Genomic DNA, 17,305 nt, shown 5'->3' with positions numbered 1-17,305 from the left:
ACTGCCATGTAGAAATCAACAGTTTCACAGGTAATGATAATGAACAAGTTGCATGTTTATTATGCCACGTGTCCAGATAGAAAAAGTGCAAACGCATAACGATAAATTATAATAGGGAATACAACTAATAATAGGGAATACAACAATCTAGTTGTTTAATCAACCCCCAGCTGTAGACTACATATCTTTTTAAAATAGGGCTGTTAATGTCAGAATGGCTGTATGCAGGGGTGTGTGTGTGTTGTTGATGAATGTGAGGAGACCTAATGTTTGAATGTTGTGTTTGTAGCTTATTCACAATATCAAAATTAAGTTAAAAGTAATCTGATACATTTTCTTTACATAAAGAAAAGGTCTAAAGTCATAAAGACCAACACTACCGTTCAAACGTTTTAGATCTGTAATATTTTTTAAAGAAGTCTCTTCTGCTCACCAAGGCTGCATTCATTTGATCCAAAATACAGCAGTAATATTGTGAAATATTTAGCATAATATGATGTGATGCTCAAGAAACATTTATGATTATTATCAATGTGGAAAACACTTGTGTACATTTTGTTTTCTGGATTGTTTGATGAACGGAAAGTCCAAAAGAACATTATTAATCGTAAAAAGAAAGATTTTGTAACATTATAAATTTCCTCACTGTCACACCAATATAAGGTATCTTTGATGAATACAAGTAATTTCTTTACAAAAACAAACAAAACTTTTTTAAATGGTAGTGTATAATGTTACTAAAGCTTTCTATTTCAGATAAATGCTGTTGTTTCGAACTGTTTCCAACATTGATAATAATCATAAATGTTTCTTGAACAGAAAATCTTCATATTAGAATGATTTCTGAAGGATCATATGACACTGAAGACTGGAGTAATGATTTACATCACAGAAATAAATGGCATTTTTAAAAATATCTCCAAATAGAAAACAATTATTTTAAATTCTACAAATATTTTCTAGGTTTCTAGGGGTGTAACGATACACAACACTGACGGTTCGGTTTTTCCCACGGGTTTAGACAGCCAAAATTGCTTTTTTTGTTAGTTTTTTTAAATAGTGGTTTAATTAAAAAAATTGTCTTTGTCTTTAAATTAATTAAACGTTTTGCAAGGATTAAAAAAAAATCTGCTAATGCTGTAAACTAAATAGGGAGCCCGCACATTACTACAACATTAAAGGTTAACAACAGAGCCTAGACTTTTAACCTAAATTCTTAATTATTATTATGTTTTGAGCTATGTTGTATAGCTGTGTTTTCTAGTGTGTTCGTTGTCAAACTCAAAAAATTATTTTTTTATATAACTGTATTTTATTGAGAAAATATTTTAGTTTGTCTTGTATATTTTTTTTTTGATTAGATCAGATAACATTTTAATCTGTCATGTGGTCATGTTACAATGTACTCCATCTATGGGGCATGTTGTCACATTTCACTTCCATTCTTTTGGGGTATATCAAGAAATTAATATTCACTGTATTAATAAAGCAAAACCACATAATTCTGCTATACGTGGGAAATGTGGGAAAAAATAAATAATATGAACCCTAAGTAGATTTACGCAAACTGAGAAAGTCAAAAGCTTTAGGTTGTGCTCCTCTCTCCTCTACATATAGATCCATCAATTGCTCTCAAGGCTGATTTATTCTTCTGCGTCGGACCTACGCCGGAGCCTCTACGCTATACACTACGCGTTGGTTTTCATTTATACTTCTGCGTCGTTGTCCGCGTCGACGGAGTTCCCACGGGACTTCAGCGCGAGGCTACAGCTAGCCGTCTAAAACACTATTTAGGGGAATTTAAACAATGGCTAAGTTGCTAAACGTATCTTGTTCACATGTAAGGGCCCTGTTCATGTTGGACAGACATTTTAATTGCATTTTGTGTCTGTTAAAAGGCACAAAGACACTCTTTATGTATATGCCCCCATAACTGCTGTTTTAGCTGAGTGGGAGCTCTGGGCATTTGCGGGAACAGCTCCGTGTTGCAATCCGGTTAGTTTTTTTTTTCTATAGACATTACTCACAAAGATATAACGATCAAGATTAACTTAAAAATTGCCCGGAGTTCTCCTTTGACCTCATTAGTTCTTTTCAGTATTTTTTTTTTTTTTTTTAAGGATTGACAAAAATAAAACCACTTCTGGTGAACTTGTTGACTTTCATGCTTGATTTTCAGTCACAATTAGTTCAACAAACAATGGCCTTTGACTCTAGAAAGCAAAATGGTCAGGTGCTGTGACTTTTTTTGTCAATTGGCGTAACAAGTATTTTTCATAAAAATATAATTATATACAGGAAAATTAATGTGGAATAATATTTAATTATCTAGTTTAGTGTAATAATAATAATTTGTCAACGATTATTTAGAAAACAGAGGTGTTTTCAGCATATGTCCTGCTAAATATTGCAAAAACACATTAAAAATTACAACTCTAATAAAATCTATTTTCGTGTGATATATTAAAATTAAGTATTTATTTAAAGATGTACACTGTATGCCATCCAGGTGGATAAAATATTTAATATTTCGCATTCTTTGGCAGTTACACCATTTGACACATTCAGTCTTAACTTTCGTAGAAAATGGAGCAAATGCCATTTTTGATTACATAAAATGTAAATTAACATACCTGATAAATGCTTTTAAAACAAGTTTTTTCAAGATTTTTGAATTCCTAATCTTGACAAATCACGTTTGTCACTGAACTAAAAATGAAAAAAATAAAAAAAAATGGCAACAGCAAACCTTGAGATCGTTTCCCATCAATTGCTCTCACAGATCTCAAACTTTGACTTTTGTCTCGACATTCAGTAACAGTTCTAACTCGAAACAAACGAACTCAAAATCTCTCAGGTCTGAATGAACTCCACATATTCTCCTCATGCTCGCTGCTGCTGCACTAAATTCAGTATGAAGACACCAGATAAGACGCACAAGTATCACGGTGTACAAAGAAACTAATACAGAAATGAGTCTGTCGCTTAATCAAACTGCAGAAACTTAAGTGTTTGATGGTTGTGTAAAATGAGAAAAACCGTGAGCTGCTCTGCTCTGCTCTCCTCACCTTCTGCTTCTTCTTCTTCTTCTTCTTCTTCTGTTGATATTTGCGACAGACTGAGACGCTACTATGGCGTATTTCTGCCCTCCTCAGTTCATTAGAAGAATTGAAAGAAAATGAAGAGTTTTTTGGCGATTGGTACAAAATTAAATGGTTCATTACTGCCACCAACTGGTATGGGGTGTGGAACTGAATGACTATTACTTACTTTTATTACAAAGGAAAATTATTCTATTAATTATTCTAAAATAATGAACAACAATTCCATAACACTTTCCTTTAGAAGTTTTCTTAAGAATTTCTACTAAATCAAACCGTACTCTTTCCTTTTTCAAATTTTGGATCATCTCCCTCCTTTTTCCCTCATAATTTATACAGTGTATCATGACCTGTTCTATTGTCTCTTGTTGTTCACAGTATTCACATCAGCCGAAAAAAACAGCATAGACCAGCATAATTTCCATGCTGGTTTATGCTGGTCTATGCTGGTTTGGTGCTGGTTTAGCTGGTGGACCAGCATGGTCTTGCTGGTGATGCTGGTCGAACAGATGTTTTTGTGACAACCTTAAGGGAACCTATACTTAATTACTAGGTAATCTTTTTTAAAATAAAAGTAAAAAAATGAAAAAACAATTATGAAGCAACACATAATAAGTGTGTATTTTTGATTTTTCAGCAGCAACAAATAAATACATTCATGCACACAAAAGCACTCCATGCTTCACTTTTTTCCTGCTCTTCTGAACAGGAACAGAAAATTCTTAAAGGGTCACACACACACACAAAAAATACGATTTAAGCACCAGTTAGTTCTCAGCTCAGTTTTTTAAACCTATGTGAAAATATATTCATGAAAATATATTAATGTATCCACAAGTTTCCTACGTCCCATGAGGCCTTGCGTCAAAAGTGGGCGCGTCTTCCGGTTTCGAAGTAAACAAGCGAGACCTTACGGGACACTCGTTCATTCATTCAACAGTTGACATTCATTCAAGATGTAACGTTAGCGATCCAAACTTGCTAACGATGTGGGAACATAACCTCAACGAAATTAAAAAAGGGTGAAATAGCAGTAACTTAGGCTACTGGGATGGGCATTCGATTACATTTTCTTAGTCGATCGTCGGGAGAATTAACGATCGACTGAAGTTGATGATACACAGGGCAACTTTCTGAACAATGTTGATGGGCAATGTTAACGTCAACGGGCAACCAGATGAGACACAGGGCCCACAACCGATCTAAATTATCCAGATAGAAATGTATTGCCCATTTATTTTCAATGGGAAAGTGCCCAAGCAACAATCGCTCGGCAAGATTGCCCAGTAACATTGCTCAAAAAGTTGCCCTGTGTATCATCACCTTAACGTTATAGGCTAAACTAATATTTATATTAAAATGTATTATTATTTAACTTTTTATAAATTAAAAATGCAATAAAAAACAGCGTGTTTTTCCACGATGAATTCTTTATTACTAGAAGATCAACTTGTGGCAGTTAAACTAACGTTCGGTTAGGCTAAACATGAAGATGCGCTGCAGGCCGGCGTTTCTTAAACAGAGACCCTCGTCTGTTCCTAAATAATAATCAAAAAAAGAATCATGTTAAATATGCTGTAACATACGCGATATAAATCCGAAATCGATCCACGAACCTGTGTCGCGGTGTGTGAAGGGAGAATTTCAACTCCCAGAGTTATCCTTCCCGTCCAGATCCAATAGGCTATAGCATATCTTTAAATTACTATTAGTAGCCTATTATTTGAAGTTAACATTATCAATACAATACCACAAAAAATGCATTTAATATATTAAAACTTCTGTTTACATATCATACTCCATTAATAAAGGAGTCCAGACATTAGGAAAATATAACACATGCATTTTTATATTTAATATGAGGGAAATACACGTGACACAAAAAAATCGTAAAGTTTTAGGTGGTAATTTTTTTTGTGTGTGTAATTCTGTGAAATGTGTGAATTACACTGCGCAACCTAAAGTAATACTACCCACTGGATGAAGAAGGGTTGGCTCTCAGAAGAAAATAAAATATTCATTTTATTTTATTTTTCGTGTTCGCATTTATGAAGAAAAGACAATGTTACGGACGTGAGAGTTCCCTGAAAGCGTTAGCCTAATAAAAGACTGCTTTAAAACTTTTACAGAGCTCAAACAGAAAGCACTAAGCCTTTCTTTAAAGTTAATTTTGTTTTGTTTTAATTGTATCTTCATTTTAATCAATGTTTCATCCACAAATTACCTGGATTTAATAAATAATAAGTAAATATAGCAGACAATAATATCACCACACGGAGTAATATCACCTGAACTGCAGCTCGTCTCATAAATGAACCGAAACTCAGCATAGTCTTGCCTTACAGACCTGAGAAATATATATATATTATCTACAGAACGCTTGAAATGTCTTAAACGGAACAATTCAAAACGAAAGTAATCCGTATGAAATGTGCATTTTTCTCCGGCGCGTTCACTACTGTGAAGATCGCGAGTCAGCATCGACACAGAAAACACATGTTTATTAATAAATAGCCTAATTAAAATGTATCATTGCTATATTTTACATATTCATAATCATTACTTAGTTTAAATAGTAAAAAAATTATCGGTAAAAAAAGAAAACACCTAGCCTCTTCGCTAAATACCACACAAAATACTATTGGTATGCTACTTCCACAGGTGGATAGGTTTTAATCAAGTGAGTTTTTGCAATGCTATACTTTTATTTTTACACTGTTTACCATTTCTAAAGCTACTTTATATTTTTTTATTATATAATCAATACTACTTTCATATTTACAACTTAAAGCACTTTCAGGACATCTTTATTTTATATAAAAGATAATATGAAAATATTGCAAGCACGTTTTCAAATAAAATAAAGAGGTGTTAAATTCTTAAACTAAGTTCATGATTTAATATTACTGATTTTTTTAAATTATTTTATATGTTTTAATTCTAGATGTTTATTTATATGCTGTGTGCCATTGAAGTGTTTTAAAGGGACACCAGGTAACTTTTTTACCTTAACTGAACAGCTTCGGAGTCAGTGGAATGGTTATATTACTTATTTCGGGTTGAATGGTGGTGGTTTCGCACCCCCCATGGTGCCCGAGAGCGTAAAAAACTCACTTGTAACTTTGGGCCGGCGGGCCGCCGGGCTCGCTGTCAGGAAGTATCGCATGATATCAGGTCTCGCGACGTAACGAATTGCTTGACAGCACTGCACAAATACACGGCCCCATTCAAGCGCCGGCTAGCTATAAGCAAAGGGCAACGCTAGATTGTGTTATGGCTGAGCCTGTAAAAAAGAAGCAGAAAGCTAGGAAATCTTTGTCGGAGGACCAACGAAAGAGGAAACGGGGGACTGACCAAGTAAGAAGCCAGACTCGCGTAAATCGGACCGGCTTTTTCAGAATGGCCAGAACTGAGAGAAACAGAAGCCTGCAAAACGGATGCTGACCTGGCCTTCTTGCTGTTGCACTTGTAAGTGACTTTGGAATAAACTGCGTTTAATATTTAAATTTCAAGTAATTGTGACCTCAGGATGTTTGCTATTGTCTGTAAAGGTTTTTATTATGATCGCTGTCTGTTACGGGCTTACTAGTGCGCTAGATACTATAACTTTGATGTTAGCATTGTCATTAGCAAACACGTTTGATTTCTGTAGTTGTTTGGCCGATCCTCTGTCGGTTTTATTTGTGTAACTTAGTTCGCAAATAAATAGATATCAAATTCTTCAAATCAAGACACCGGTGTATCCTACCCGCGTCTAAATGGCTAGCGGAGATTTTGGCTTGATCTAGCTAGATGAATGCTGCCCATCTATGTGTCTAATTTAGTTTGCACGTTGCATCCAGGTGTTACTTTGCCTGTATTTGGAGCCGGTGTAGCTTTTTTGCAGTGCGCTACATAGTGTAGAAGCCGATGGCTCACCGATTGCATTCTGTATTGTATTGATCCATAATATGCTACAAATCCTCTCAAGTACAATGAAGCCCAGACTCAAAATATTTTCTGTGACCGTCTTGTTTGCAAATATAGAAGTTACGAAATTAGTTTTGAAGTTTTGAAAAAGCCGGTTCATGCTCAGCTGGGTTGACAGCTGATCAGCTGGGTTGCTCGTGGCGAGGGGGGAGGAACAACAGTTCGTTTTTACGACAGTGTGTTTGAAAGCATTTACTACCAGACAAAAAAATAAACAAAGTAAAGAGAATAGAACAAACTTTTAGAACAAAAAAAATAATACAACTTTTCTATCTCGCAGTCAGTGAAAATAAATGTGGTGCAATGACGCGGATTATTTTTATTTATTTTAACTTCTATAGAGGAATGAGAGAGTGAAGAGCGCTTCTCTGGTTTGCGCGCACACACTGACTGCTGAACAACTGCACTTCTGGGCATTTCTCAGTGAGAAAAGTTGTGTTCGAGACTTAGCCAACAAATCCCCTCAGTCCGCTGACACCAATGAAATGACAAATGAAATAAACATTTAAAAGCATAAAAGACAGAAATAAGAGTACATAAAGTAAGCAACAATTACTCTCAGTCTGTTGACACAAATGCAATGAGCTTTAAGTGTCAATTTACAGGAGATCTGAAGACATCAACATAATAAATGAGGTGAAAACAGGAACTATTGTCATGAAATAAAGAGTGTTTTCAGCAGATCTGTTAATATTGATGATCCTCAGACTATCAACACTCATTCAACAAGACATTCAGGATCATCAGCAGATCATCTCACTTTATTCTGAGTGTTTGCTGTTAGAAACACATTATTTGAGTCAGGATAGATGATAAAAGCATGTGGAACTGCTCTAGTGAAAGACAATACTGTTATTTCTCTCTGATGAATAAAACATCAATAACACAAAAACAATGACACTAATCTTCATTAACCACTACAGATAAATAATTACAGCAGCATAATGTACAAATTAATCTCAATATAGCTAGTTTGATCTTATGGTTAAGTATTAAGTAGTTAGATCATTTAAATAATAACATTCAATATGCGCAGAAACTGAAAATGATCATAATTTTTTTTTAAATAAAGAGCACCACAAGCACTATTGTTCCAATAGTAAAGTGCTATTGGTATTCCTTTAATGTCTCACGTGGCTCATCATAGGCTCAATGTTAAGCATTTAGCAGTCTCTGTTCCAGTATGACACTTGAGATCGATTCACATTAATTCCCTTCACAGATCTCTAACTTTGACTTTTGACTTGACGAAACAATCACACAAACGAATACAATATCGCTCAGGTCTGAATGAACTCAATATATTCTCCTCATGCTCGCTGCTGCTGCACTAAATGTTTATTTCAGAAGGAAGGCAAATGAGCCTGTCGCTTAATCAAACTGTATAAAGTGTGTTTGATGGTTGTGTAAAGATGAGAAATGCCGTGAAAAATAGGAGGGCAGAGGGCGGGGTTTCAAGAGCTTGTGTGTGTTAGCAGCATAGTTGCCAAGTCCGCTCAAGTACAGCTCGCTGCATCCTGCGATGGATATCCAACCCGGCCCACATCCAAGTGTGACGTCAGAAGACACACCCATCCAAGTGTGACGTCAGAAGACACACCCATCCAAGTGTGACGTCGGAAGCCTCGCCCATGTCCAATTACGGCACGTGACTCGATTTGTTGTACACATGCGCAAAATGGCGCTGCTTCCTGTCGGAAATATGTTTACGGTTGTTATCATAGTTATTGGTTTATAATAAAGATGAGGTTATTTGTGTAGAGGTGTGACGCTACAGATTATTGGTGCAGTTAAATTGTGACGCTTTGGCAGGCTTGGAATGGTCTAAATCACAATCACTCCCTTAACAGCTGTATTAGACAATACGTTACCTCTGCATTGCTCACTGGTTTTGTAAGTTAATGACATGGTAGTACAAGTAAACAATGTCCCTTAAAACGATATTTTTGTATTTTTCTTGTATTTCTGTTACAAATGGTAATCAATAATCATGGTTTTGCTGTAATAAACGTATAAGGGAGCATCTATACTTAAACTAAAACGAGTTTTTGTCACTTTCTTAATTATATGGGATCCAAACTGCACTTATAGTTATCCCTTCTAAATAAAAAAAATATATGTAAACTTTTTTTTACATTTCTTTCTATGTGGTTATAGAAATATTGCATTTTTACAACCAAATTAAGAATTCACTTATTAGTTAATGCCTGTTATAGCAAATTACTTTGAAATCAAATAATAGAACAGCAGAATGGAATTTATGTAAACCTTAAATTAAAGAACCAATATGGTGAAACTCGAAAAATTAGAATATCGTGCAAAATTTAATTTTTTCAGTAATTCAACTAAAAGCTGACACTAATATATAATATAGACTCATTACATGCAAAGTGAGATATTTCAAGACTTTATGCGTTATAAATTTGATGATTATGGCTTACAGCTATGTTGAATTACTGAAATAAATGAACTTTAGCACAATATTCTAATACATAAAAAACAGTTAATCTCTCGCTTCCCCTTCTGTTCAGGTTTTATGAGTTTAACATATCAAAATATCATCATAGTTCAAAATATCTTGGTCACAAGTTAATTTTTTAATTTATTATTTTGTGTTAATACATTGTTTACACACATGGGTCTAAAATGACCCATCTATGCAAGTGTGATAACTTTTTGTTAAAATAACCAATGTCACAGTTGTTCAGAGCAACACATTCACTATACTACTTAAAATCAATAGTATATTCCTGAACAATCGGAGGCTGCAGCTTTACAGGTTAGTTTGTACATAGATAGTTCGAAAGACATTTAATCTCAGGAGCATTTTTATAAAATGTGTTTTTTTATTCAAAATGCATCAGAGGCATTTTGAAAAATTTAAATTTACACAAAACAAATAAAAAACGTATATCAATCTTTAAACAACTGAAAAAGTGGAGTGAGTCTTAGTTTCTTGAATTATACTGTATATTGATTAACCTCCTTAAGTTTAACTAATTTGCGCATTATCAGGTAAAATAACGATGGAATCAGCATATGCAGTCACTAAATGATATGGCCAGATATCAGAAGGCAAAACTTGAGAATGATTCAAGCATGAATTTATTTATATATACACATGTACTTATATTATACGAAAGAACAAAATTATTTGTGCTAGAACAAAAGCACCAAAAAGATCCTCGTTTCCACCAGTTGCTGCAAGAATGGCTTCAACTCTGAGAGAGAGAGAGAGAAATAGAAATTTGTTTAACATGTCCAACTGAAATATATATTTCTGATTTAACACTTAACACTTATGAAATGTTGGAGTTGTAGAGAGAGAAAGTCAAATAGAATATTCATGTTACTGACGTCTAATTCCAAACTCCAAATGTGTAAATGTAAGAGCAACACCCACCAATTGAATGATCTCCCTTCTTTCCTCAATTGTTTGTCAATTTGTCGGTTAAAATCTTCCACTTCACTGAAATGGTTATCAGAGAACAGTCACTGTTGTGTTAACAGAAATATCAGTAACAAAAGGGTGCATTGTGCAAAAATAATTAATAATCTACTCTGACCTGCAATGATAATCCGGACCAGAAAGGAAGACCTGCTCAGCCTCCTGTAAGGAATTATCCCGGAGGACAGCCAGGGCATTTATGATGGCCTATGAAAAACGTTAATATAAATATACAATAATATCACTCATATTCTTTACAAGCAGAATAAGATTTACAGGATGTAACGTCACACATAAGCACTGAAATAATATATTTTTCATATTTACCCTTATTATAATCCAAATAACAACATGAAATTGTTGATATAATAATGAAGTTAGTATAGTATAATAGTAATAGTATACAAAACACGTTACTGATACGAAATTCACTCAGCCAAATGTAACACACAACTCAGTTAAGAGACATCACAGGGGAGTTAAATGACCAAATATGTAAGTTGAAGATAATTCATAGCTCTAAAACAACATCATCAAACCTTATTGATTCGAATTACATCGATATTTTGACAATTTATTACATATCGTGGGCTTTCGCGCTAATTGCGGAGCAGGCATGCTAGTCAAGTGATGAGCCGCACCGCACTGACCTCATTACAAACTATTATTAAAGTGATAAGAGCTGCTTTCAACAGGTAAGATATCATTCTCATACAACTCATTCGTATTATGTTGAAGAGTGTTTATACTAAAACCGCAAGTGTGTTTTGTGCATTTTGTTTCGCAGTTACCATCGTCTTCTACTCTTCTCTTCTCGATGCTTCTTCCTGTTTTTAAATGTTAACGTTAATGAGAATGTGTCCAATTTGGGCATGGGTGTGGTGGCTTCTGACGTCACAGTTGGATGTGGCCGGTTGGATGTCCACCGCAGGATGCAGCGAGAGGCTACTCAGTCCGCTACGCGCCTTTGTTTTTTTTAGTAAGTCGCGTTAAAACAGCACGGGTTACAGGTTGCGTTTTTTTGGGCTTATTAAAAAAATATGGCAATCAAGCAACCAGCATTCTGACAAGCAACTTTGTTTTCTTTGCATCTATGGTCACGGTTGCTGTTTTCTCCAATACATTGATTGACACTGTCTGCTCACAGCTATAGACAATCAGTGCAATCATATAAGTGCTGTGGCGTAATTCGTTAAAACATTCCGTCGAATCCGTGATTGCGCGCAACGAAGTGGTCCAAGTATGGCAAGAAGTACAACATAGACTGGGAGAAGGATAAACAGTGCAGGGGAGGAGAGGGATGACCTTCTTTTGGTAGGTAAATTTTTCATTTTTACAATCTTTTTATAGTATATTAATTAACACAGCCTTTAATAAAAAAAAACAAGTAGTCCTAGTCCTTTACTATACTAACAGAAGATAGCCTACATATGGTTCAAATTTATTTTATTAAGCTAAAAATATGTTACAGCTCCCCTTAAAGGGATTGTTCATCCCAAAATGTAAATTCTGTCAGTATTTACTCACCCTCATGTTGTTCCAACCCTGTAAGACCTTTGTTCATCTTCAAAACACAAATTAAGATATTTTTGATTAAATCTGAGAGCTGGATCACTCCTCCATGGGCTTCTAAGGGATTGAAACTTGCCGGCCCAGAAAAGTTATTAAAGACATCGTTAAAATAGTCCAAGTGACTACAGTGGCTCAATCTTAAGGTTATCAAGCGACGAGAATACTTTTTGTGCGCAAAAACATAGACGTACAACACAGAAGCGCTACGCTGTTTTACTACCTGAACTCACTCGAGGCCCACAGAGAAGGAAATTAATAGTTGAATAAAGTCGTTGTTTTTGTTTGTTTTTGCCCACAAAAAGTATTCTCGTCGCTTGATAACCTTAAGATTGAGCCACTATAGTCACTTACGTTGAACTTTATTCTTGTTCAAACAGGTGCTGTATAGGCAGTACATAAAGTTTTAAATGAAAATGTCTCTGAAACATCTGTGTATTTGGCAAATATTGCATTTTTGTCCGGTGGAGTGAACGCTGGCGCTGTTAGCAGCCGCTGCACTGAGGAACATTGAACGATTTTAACGTTTTTAGCTTTTAGACTACCTTTTTTTAGTTCACTGTGTTTTATTTACCTGCCTGGATTGCATAAAATTTTCGTACGTCTGTGCAAGATTTTGGATTCACCGAGATTCACCGAGATTTTGCTGTTAACTGAGACTGTTGCCGGCATTGCTGGATTCCTGCTCACCTGTCAAATTGTTTCGAGGCTGTCGGACTTTTGATTCTATCCTCCTTCAGCTGCGGCAATTATGATCGTCAAACTGACTATCTGGATTTCAATTGTGTGGATTGTCCTTTGCTCAATCTTCCATCCTGTGTATCCGCTCTATCACTACTCGGCAGCAGAATTGTTGCAGCTACGCTTGCACTACGGCGAGCCTCCGTCTGACTTTAAAGTTACATCAGGATATTGCTTTTACACCACGCCGTAAATATGTTCATCGCGGATCTCGACGGAGTTTTAAGGTTGTCTCTCCAAGTGGTATTCCTTCCATTTGGTCTACGAACCCTCGTCCTCCAAGGAAACATGTTCGGACTATTGATCACAGTGTCTTAGTCATGCCAACAAAGACGATTACCTCGATCAAAGGTAAGAATGATCTTTCATTTGGACTATGGAATATTTGATCAATCTCTGAGAAAGGTCCTTTCGTGAATGATCTGCTGCTTGATCGTAAGTTCGACTTTTTTTGTCTTACTGAGACTTGGCAAAGAAGTAATGACTTTTACTATTTGAACCACTCTATTCTTCCTGGATATACTTTTATCTGTAAACCACACACTGTTGATCGGGGCGGGGGGCTTGCATTACTATATAAGTAAAAATGGAAAGTTACAACTCTTCCTGAAACTGATTATACTTCCTTTGAATCTGTTGCTTTGCAAATCAATGGATTCCTACCAACTATCATTGCTATTGTATACAGGCCTCTGAAGGCAAATTCTGTATTCCAAAATTTAACTTCTCTTTGTTCATTGCCTCCAAACGTGGTTTTGGTTGGTGATTTTAATATCCATGTGGATAATACAGAAAATTCATGTTCTAGAGAGTTTTATCATGCCTAGATAGTTTTGGACTACAGCAATTTATCAATGTCCCAACTCATTCAAAAGGTCATACTCTTGATTTGGTCTGCTGTTCAGGTGTGATTCCTGGAAATTGCACTACTTCTGACTTATCACTGTCAGACCACTTGCTGGTGTCTTTCAATGTCTCTTTACCTTTGTTTAAGCCTAATTTGAGTCGTACAATCACATTTCGCAATATTAAGAACATTGATCCCTCAATTCTTGGGGAATGTTTGTCCACACTTCCCTACAAAGACCATTCATTTACATTTGAATGTACAACGTTGGACATTGGATGTTTACATTGGATCTTCGTCTGCTAAAAGTCAAGTCAAGTTCATAAAGATTTGTATTCTGATCACATGCAAGTTTATAACACTGCACTTTCCACAGCGAAATCAGATTATTATGCAGTTTTATTGGATCTGGTGTAGGAAACCAAAAATCTCTATTCTCTGTGGTTAACACTATTTTAAAGCCACCTGAGTGTTCTAACTGGCATATAAACTCTACAGAACTGTGTGAATCATGTTTGCTCTTTTTTAATAAGAAAATTGAACACATCCACCAGCAATTGGTTTCACCAAACACTGATTGTAATATAACTCATTCTAGCTTTGTGCCATCTCCCTTATTTTCTTATGTCTTATTTTCTTATTTTATTTATTTTCTTACTTATTCTCCCTTATTTTTCTGCTTTTAAAATTCCAACAGTTGAGGACATTTGTTCCATTGTACAAAAATCTAAATCTGTCACATGGCAACTGGATCCATTACCGACTCATTTGGTTAAAGCTGGTTTATCATTTCTTTAATCACTGATATTGTGCATACATCACTTCTTACTGGTACTCTCCCTACTGCACTTAACTTAAAACTGCTGTTATAACACCTATTCTTAAGAAACCTGGGACAGACACAAAGAATTTTGCAAATTTTCGACACATTTCAAATATGCCGTTTTTGTCAAAAATCCTGGAAAAAATTGTTGCTCTTTAGCTCCGCGAACATCTCTCTGTGAATAGTGTTTTCATTAGTTGGGCTCTTAACTCTTAATATATCTTTTGTCTTTTTTTGGCCGTTGTGACAGTGTGTTCAGTCAAACACATTTACAGTAGCAAAGAAAGCTAAAGTGAAATGAGGTCAGGTGGTTACCTGTTGATGGTTTTATAATCATCATCAAATAACTTGGTTCACTGATGTCTTTGGAAACTAACAATTGTGTTGATCCATTAATACACAGCAAAATCCCCGGTGTTAAAGTATCACTGAACTCATTGAGAGCACAATTTCAGAGTTAAGTTTACCTCATGGATTATAGCAGCATTGTCCTCTTAGAGTAAGCATTTTTTAGCCCTTTCAATTAAATCCAAATGATAAAATCATTTACAAAAAAAACCTTCTTAAGAGTGTTTCAGGTAAGCACATACAGACATCAATAATTAGCGTATGAATCTCAACAATGGTGACAAACAGATCACCTCTGAACATAAGCTCATTATTTATTCATGCAGCAATGCATGAATGAGATTTGATTGGTGGCATCCAGAATACACTGCAAAATGCTTTATAATTTTCACCATTGTTGAGATTCACAGGCTGATTCTTGATGTCTGTTTAAAAAAAAAAAGTCTTGTATGTGATTAAGTTTTAAGAAATTATTTGGATTACATTGAAAAAGTTACAAATATTATGCTTTTAAAAGACAGTGCTGCTATAATCAATAAAGTAAACATAACTCGGTAATTAGGCTCTGTGTGATTCAGGTCAAATGATTGTGAAATAAACAATGTTAAAACACAACCAACACCATCATATCACCTTTTTTCTGTGTTCATCTGGCTGTTATAATTCAGGTACAGCAGCCAAACAAAATCTAGAATTAATGACTTAAGGGTTAATAGCCCAACTTAAGCAAACACTGATCTCCATAATGGTACCCAGATAGCAACATTGTTTCGGCCCAGATCCCGCCCACATCTGGCAATTGTGGGATGCGGATCTGACCCACATGCAGCTTGGAATTACGGCCCTTGGGTGGCCCACTCCTGTTTGCCAGATCTGGGCCATAAGCAGGCCATAGCAATGCCACATGTCAGCCAGAGCAAAGAAATAAACCAGAACTGGACTTTATCTGAGCCACAAAATGTGTGTATATTAAATATGGCGTCATCTCAACCTTAATAAGCCTGTTAACAAGCAGAATCACTGAAGGAAAGAAGAGAATAGAAAAAGAGACGAGCAGAAACACAAGAACTACAACTGACTTCAGACACAGCCTTAGATGAAATCACCTGAAGATAAAAGAAGACATTAAATCTGTGAAGATCTCAGCAGAGGAGGATTAAACAACTCCACAAACAGCATTACCAGCTTCACTTAATACTAACCGGACTGACTTTATTTCTGCCAGACTTCTACAGACGTTTTTATTGAGAATTAACAGAGGTTTAACTCTGTTTCATTTGAAGTCACCACAACAGTGATTAGTGTTTCCATTAGCTGGGCTCTTAACTCTTGAATATCTTTTCTCTTTTTTTGGCTGCTGTCACAGTGTGTCTAGTCAAACACATTTGCAGCAGTAAAGAAAGCTAAAGTGAGGTTATAATGGTTAACTGTTGATGGTTTTATAATCATCATGAAAAAACTTTATTCACTAATGTATTTGGAATCTAACAATTGTGTTGATCCATTAATACACAGCAAAATCCCCAGTGTTAAATTAACACTCCTCAGTGTTTATATGAGTCAACACTTAGAGAGTGTTAAATGAACACTGAAGCAGTGTTAAAGCTATTGAGATAATTAAGTGAATAATTGAGTGATGATTGAGCATTATTGAAGACACCTGATGTTAACAAGCAGAATCACTTAAGGAGAAAATCGTAATTGGTACGTTGAACTCCACTTATTTGTGGATTTCTCTGCACGTCGACGCAGAAAGCGGTTCAAAAATAAATGCCAGGCAGAGTTGTGTTTGTAAAATAATAAAACATTTGTGAATTTTCATTTATTTGTGAATTTTATACATTTTTGTGATACTCTTTACATTATTTGTGGATCTTAAAGGTGCTCTAAGCGATGTCGGGTGACATCACTTCTTGTTGATGTTTAAAGTATTGTCAAACAAAACGAAGGCTTGCTAGACCCTCCCTCCTCCTCATCCGCGCACTAACCCCCCAAACCACACCCCCAAACCCTTTTTGTCGGTTATTGGCTGGAACAGTTATGTTTATGGGTGCAGGTAAGCCCAGTTTGTTTTTGTTGCCATTTGTGGAGCCTGGGGTGTCTGCAGAGACCGTGTCTTTTTACAGTGTGTTCAGGGGACAGGCAGCTAGCAGATAGTGAGGAGATGTTTCTTGTATGTGACAAAAAATGTTTTGGCCTAAAAAACGCGTGACATCGCTTTGAGCACCTTTAATCTATTTATTTGTGAACTTGACATTTTTTTGTGAATCTTTACATTTATTTGTGGATCTTAATCTATTTATTTGTGAATTTGATACATTTTTGTGAATCGTTTTACATTTATTTGTGAATATTAATCTATTTATTTGGAATAATGCAACAATTCTAACCCAATAATCCTCCCCTGCCTGTTCTGACTATTTTGGGCTTCACTTGAAAAAGTTCCTTTCAGTAACTGG

At 35.5% G+C, this 17,305-nt stretch overlaps 2 protein-coding genes and 1 pseudogene across 3 annotated transcripts in view; 1 reads left to right on the top strand and 2 right to left on the bottom strand.

The window, feature by feature from the left end:
• The window catches only part of LOC143714443 (uncharacterized), a 207,832-nt pseudogene that overhangs the window by 119,989 nt on the left and 70,538 nt on the right, over nt 1-17,305 (bottom strand). The window lies entirely within an intron of this gene.
• The window catches only part of LOC143714441 (uncharacterized), a 96,447-nt gene that overhangs the window by 8,635 nt on the left and 70,507 nt on the right, over nt 1-17,305 (bottom strand). The window lies entirely within an intron of this gene.
• Nucleotides 1-17,305, top strand: part of LOC143714420 (uncharacterized) — a 596,609-nt gene that overhangs the window by 541,165 nt on the left and 38,139 nt on the right. The gene's annotated exons all lie outside the window — the stretch shown is intronic.

This window comes from Siphateles boraxobius, unplaced genomic scaffold, assembly GCF_051911475.1.
Source record: "Siphateles boraxobius isolate OS27281-9 unplaced genomic scaffold, OSU_SipBor_1 54, whole genome shotgun sequence".
Classification (NCBI taxonomy): Eukaryota; Metazoa; Chordata; class Actinopteri; order Cypriniformes; family Leuciscidae; genus Siphateles; species Siphateles boraxobius.
This window is presented reverse-complemented; position numbering and strand designations above follow the sequence as displayed.